General features: G+C 43.9%; 5 non-coding genes across 5 annotated transcripts; 2 read left to right on the top strand and 3 right to left on the bottom strand.

Moving 5' to 3' along the window:
- Positions 1 to 2,100: 2,100 nt before the first annotated feature.
- On the top strand, positions 2,101 to 2,172 carry trnaw-cca (transfer RNA tryptophan (anticodon CCA)). Its single transcript has one exon. It is a non-coding gene; the product is annotated as a tRNA-Trp (tRNA).
- Positions 2,173 to 3,214: 1,042 nt separating this feature from the next.
- trnak-uuu (transfer RNA lysine (anticodon UUU)) lies at positions 3,215 to 3,287 on the bottom strand. Its single transcript has one exon. It is a non-coding gene; the product is annotated as a tRNA-Lys (tRNA).
- A 148-nt stretch (positions 3,288 to 3,435) lies between these two features.
- On the top strand, positions 3,436 to 3,507 carry trnaw-cca (transfer RNA tryptophan (anticodon CCA)). Its single transcript has one exon. It is a non-coding gene; the product is annotated as a tRNA-Trp (tRNA).
- Positions 3,508 to 3,882: 375 nt separating this feature from the next.
- Positions 3,883 to 3,955, bottom strand: trnak-uuu (transfer RNA lysine (anticodon UUU)). Its single transcript has one exon. It is a non-coding gene; the product is annotated as a tRNA-Lys (tRNA).
- Positions 3,956 to 4,550: 595 nt separating this feature from the next.
- trnak-uuu (transfer RNA lysine (anticodon UUU)) lies at positions 4,551 to 4,623 on the bottom strand. The gene has a single exon. It is a non-coding gene; the product is annotated as a tRNA-Lys (tRNA).
- Positions 4,624 to 5,000: the final 377 nt, after the last annotated feature.

Below are 5,000 nucleotides of genomic sequence, written 5' to 3'. Positions count from 1 at the left end.
ATCGTACATTTCCCCAGAGACACAGGCCTTCATTCCAATTGATACAGTCAACGAAATCTGAACTAGGCATCCCCCCCATAGATGAGATTCTTCCGAGACCTCGTGGCGCAACGGTAGCGCGTCTGACTCCAGATCAGAAGGTTGCGTGTTCAAATCACGTCCTGGTAAGAATTTTGATGTGTGTAATCGCTGCTTTTACACAGCGAAGTCAATGAATCAGCACAAGTACCAATGTGGCTTTACAGTTCAAATGTTGCTAAACAACGACCAATCCGATGATGCTTTAGATGACAGTCGTCTCTCACAAAAGCATGGCACACTGCAAATTCCTATATCAGATGATGCTATGTGACTGATAGACTTAAATCAGTCTTCAAACAGGGAGTTTAAACCTGGAGGTTCAGATTAAAAATCCTAAAGTTTTCAGACTAAGCTGTTTTGGCTATGGGATTGAATTGTCCACACGTGAACATGTCATGGAAAGTGACAGAAATTGCAATTATAGAAAGACTTGCTTCTGAAGGAAGGTGAATATTAAAAGTACGCCTGAACAGGGACTTGAACCCTGGACCCTCAGATTAAAAGTCTGATGCTCTACCGACTGAGCTAGCCGGGCTCTGCATGTAACTGTTTTCATACACCTAACCTGCCGGGCAGATGCATGTAAGATCGTACATTTCCCCAGAGACACAGGCCTTCATTCCAATTGATACAGTCAACGAAATCTGAACTAGGCATCCCCCCCATAGATTACTTTCTTCCAAGACCTCGTGGCGCAACGGTAGCGCGTCTGACTCCAGATCAGAAGGTTGCGTGTTCAAATCACGTCTTGGTCAGAATTTTGATGTGTGTAATCGCTGCCTTTACACAGCGAAGTCAATGAATCAGCACAAGTACCAATGTGGCTTTACAGTTCAAATGTTGCTAAACAACGACCAATCCGATGATGCTTTAGATGACAGTCGTCTCTCACAAAAGCATGGCACACTGCAAATTCCTATATCAGATGATGCTATGTGACTGACAGACTTAAATCAGTCTTCAAACAGGGAGTTTAAACCTGGAGGTTCAGATTAAAAATCCTAAAGTTTTCAGACTAAGCTGTTTTGGCTATGGGATTGAATTGTCCACACGTGAACATGTCATGGAAAGTGACAGAAATTGCAATTATAGAAAGACTTGCTTCTGAAGGAAGGTGAATATTAAAAGGACGCCTGAACAGTGACTTGAACCCTGGCCCCTCCGATTAAAAGTCTGATGCTCTACCGACTGAGCTATCCGGGCTCTGCATGTACCCGTTGTCATACACCTAACCTGCCGGGCAGATGCATGTTAGATCGTACATTTCCCCAGAGACACAGGCCTTCATTCCAATTGATACAGTCAACGAAATCTGAACTAGGCATCCCCCCCATAGATGAGTTTCTTCCAAGACCTCGTGGCGCAACGGTAGCGCGTCTGACTCCAGATCAGAAGGTTGCGTGTTCAAATCATGTCGTGGTTAGAATTTTGATGTGTGCAATCGCTGCCTTTACACAGCGAAGTCAATGAATCAGCACAAGTACCAATGTGGCTTTACAGTTCAAATGTTGCTAAACAACGACCAATCCGATGATGCTTTAGATGACAGTCGTCTCTCACAAAAGCATGGCACACTGCAAATTCCTATATCAGATGATGCTATGTGATTGACAGACTTAAATCAGTCTTCAAACAGGGAGTTTAAACCTGGAGGTTCAGATTAAAAATCCTAAAGTTTTCAGACTAAGCTGTTTTGGCTATGGGATTGTATTGTCCACACGTGAACATGTCATGGAAAGTGACAGAAATTGCAATTATAGAAAGACTTGCTTCTGAAGGAAGGTGAATATTAAAAGGACACCTGAACAGGGACTTGAACCCTGGACCCTCAGATTAAAAGTCAGATGCTCTACCGACTGAGCTATCCGGGCTCTGCATGTAACTGTTTTCATACACCTAACCTGCCGGGCAGATGCATGTCAGATCGCACATTTCCCCAGAGACACAGGCCTTCATTCCAATTGATACAGTCAACGAAATCTGAACTAGCTATCCCCCCCATAGATGACGTTCTTCCAAGACCTCGTGGCGCAACGGTAGCGCGTCTGACTCCAGATCAGAAGGTTGCGTGTTCAAATCACGTCGTGGTCAGAATTTTGATGTGTGCAATCGCTGCCTTTACACAGCGAAGTCAATGAATCAGCACAAGTACCAATGTGGCTTTACAGTTCAAATGTTGCTAAACAACGACCAATCCGATGATGCTTTAGATGACAGTCGTCTCTCACAAAAGCATGGCACACTGCAAATTCCTATATCAGATGATGCTGTGTGATTGACAGACTTAAATCAGTCTTCAAACAGGGAGTTTAAACCTGGTGTTCAGATTAAAAATCCTAAAGTTTTCAGACTTAGCTGTTTTGGCTATGGGATTGTATTGTCCACACGTGAACATGTCATGGAAAGTGACAGAAATTGCAATTATAGAAAGACTTGCTTCTGAAGGAAGGTGAATATTAAAAGGACGCCTGAACAGTGACTTGAACCCTGGCCCCTCCGATTAAAAGTCTGATGCTCTACCGACTGAGCTATCCGGGCTCTGCATGTACCCGTTGTCATACACCTAACCTGCCGGGCAGATGCATGTTAGATCGTACATTTCCCAAGAGACACAGGCCTTCATTCCAATTGATACAGTCAACGAAATCTGAACTAGGCATCCCCCCCATAGATGAGTTTCTTCAAAGACCTCGTGGCGCAACGGTAGCGCGTCTGACTCCAGATCAGAAGGTTGCGTGTTCAAATCATGTCGTGGTTAGAATTTTGATGTGTGCAATCGCTGCCTTTACACAGCGAAGTCAATGAATCAGCACAAGTACCAATGTGGCTTTACAGTTCAAATGTTGCTAAACAACGACCAATCCGATGATGCTTTAGATGACAGTCGTCTCTCACAAAAGCATGGCACACTGCAAATTCCTATATCAGATGATGCTATGTGATTGACAGACTTAAATCAGTCTTCAAACAGGGAGTTTAAACCTGCAGGTTCAGATTAAAAATCCTAAAGTTTTCAGACTAAGCTGTTTTGGCTATGGGATTGTATTGTCCACACGTGAACATGTCATGGAAAGTGACAGAAATTGCAATTATAGAAAGACTTGCTTCTGAAGGAAGGTGAATATTAAAAAGACACCTGAACAGGGACTTGAACCCTGGACCCTCAGATTAAAAGTCTGATGCTCTACCGACTGAGCTATCCGGGCTCTGCATTTAACTGTTTTCATACACCTAACCTGCCGGGCAGATGCATGTCAGATCGTACATTTCCCCAGAGACACAGGCCTTCATTCCAATTGATACAGTCAACGAAATCTGAACTAGGCATCCCCCCCATAGATGACTTTCTTCCAAGACCTCGTGGCGCAACGGTAGCGCGTCTGACTCCAGATCAGAAGGTTGCGTGTTCAAATCACGTCGTGGTCAGAGTTTTGATGTGTGCAATCTCTGCCTTTACACAGCGAAGTCAATGAATCAGCACAAGTACCAAAGTGGCTTTACAGTTCAAATGTTGCTAAACAACGACCAATTCGAGGATGCTTTAGATGACAGTCGTCTCTCACAAAAGCATGGCACACTGCAAATTCCTATATCAGATGATGCTATGTGATTGACAGACTTAAATCAGTCTTCAAACAGGGAGTTTAAACCTGGAGGTTCAGATTAAAAATCCTAAAGTTTTCAGACTAAGCTGTTTTGGCTATGGGATTGTATTGTCCACACGTGAACATGTCATGGAAAGTGACAGAAATTGCAATTATAGAAAGACTTGCTTCTGAAGGAAGGTGAATATTAAAAGGACACCTGAACAGGGACTTGAACCCTGGACCCTCAGATTAAAAGTCTGATGCTCTACCGACTGAGCTATCCGGGCTCTGCATGTAACTGTTTTCATACACCTAACCTGCCGGGCAGATGCATGTCAGATCGTACATTTCCCAAGAGACACAGGCCTTCATTCCAATTGATACAGTCAACGAAATCTGAACTAGGCATCCCCCCCACAGATGACTTTCTTCAAAGACCTCGTGGCGCAACGGTAGCGTGTCTGACTCCAGATCAGAAGGTTTCGTGTTCAAATCACGTCGTGGTCAGAATTTTGATGTGTGCAATCGCTGCCTTTACACAGCGAAGTCAATGAATCAGCACAAGTACCAATGTGGCTTTACAGTTCAAATGTTGCTAAACAACGACCAATCCGATGATGCTTTAGATGACAGTCGTCTCTCACAAAAGCATGGCACACTGCAAATTCCTATATCAGATGATGCTATGTGATTGACAGACTTAAATCAGTCTTCAAACAGGGAGTTTAAACCTGCAGGTTCAGATTAAAAATCCTAAAGTTTTCAGACTAAGCTGTTTTGGCTATGGGATTGTATTGTCCACACGTGAACATGTCATGGAAAGTGACAGAAATTGCAATTATAGAAAGACTTGCTTCTGAAGGAAGGTGAATATTAAAAAGACACCTGAACAGGGACTTGAACCCTGGACCCTCAGATTAAAAGTCTGATGCTCTACCGACTGAGCTATCCGGGCTCTGCATGTAACTGTTTTCATACACCTAACCTGCCGGGCAGATGCATGTCAGATCGTACATTTCCCCAGAGACACAGGCCTTCATTCCAATTGATACAGTCAACGAAATCTGAACTTGGCATCCCCCCCACAGATGACTTTCTTCAAAGACCTCGTGGCGCAACGGTAGCGTGTCTGACTCCAGATCAGAAGGTTTCGTGTTCAAATCACGTCGTGGTCAGAATTTTGATGTGTGCAATCGCTGCCTTTACACAGCGAAGTCAATGAATCAGCACAAGTACCAATGTGGCTTTACAGTTCAAATGTTGCTAAACAACGACCAATCCGATGATGCTTTAGATGACAGTCGTCTCTCACAAAAGCATGGCACACTGCAA

This window comes from Salvelinus fontinalis, chromosome 3 (assembly GCF_029448725.1).
Source record: "Salvelinus fontinalis isolate EN_2023a chromosome 3, ASM2944872v1, whole genome shotgun sequence".
Lineage (NCBI taxonomy): Eukaryota > Metazoa > Chordata > Actinopteri > Salmoniformes > Salmonidae > Salvelinus > Salvelinus fontinalis.
This window is presented reverse-complemented; position numbering and strand designations above follow the sequence as displayed.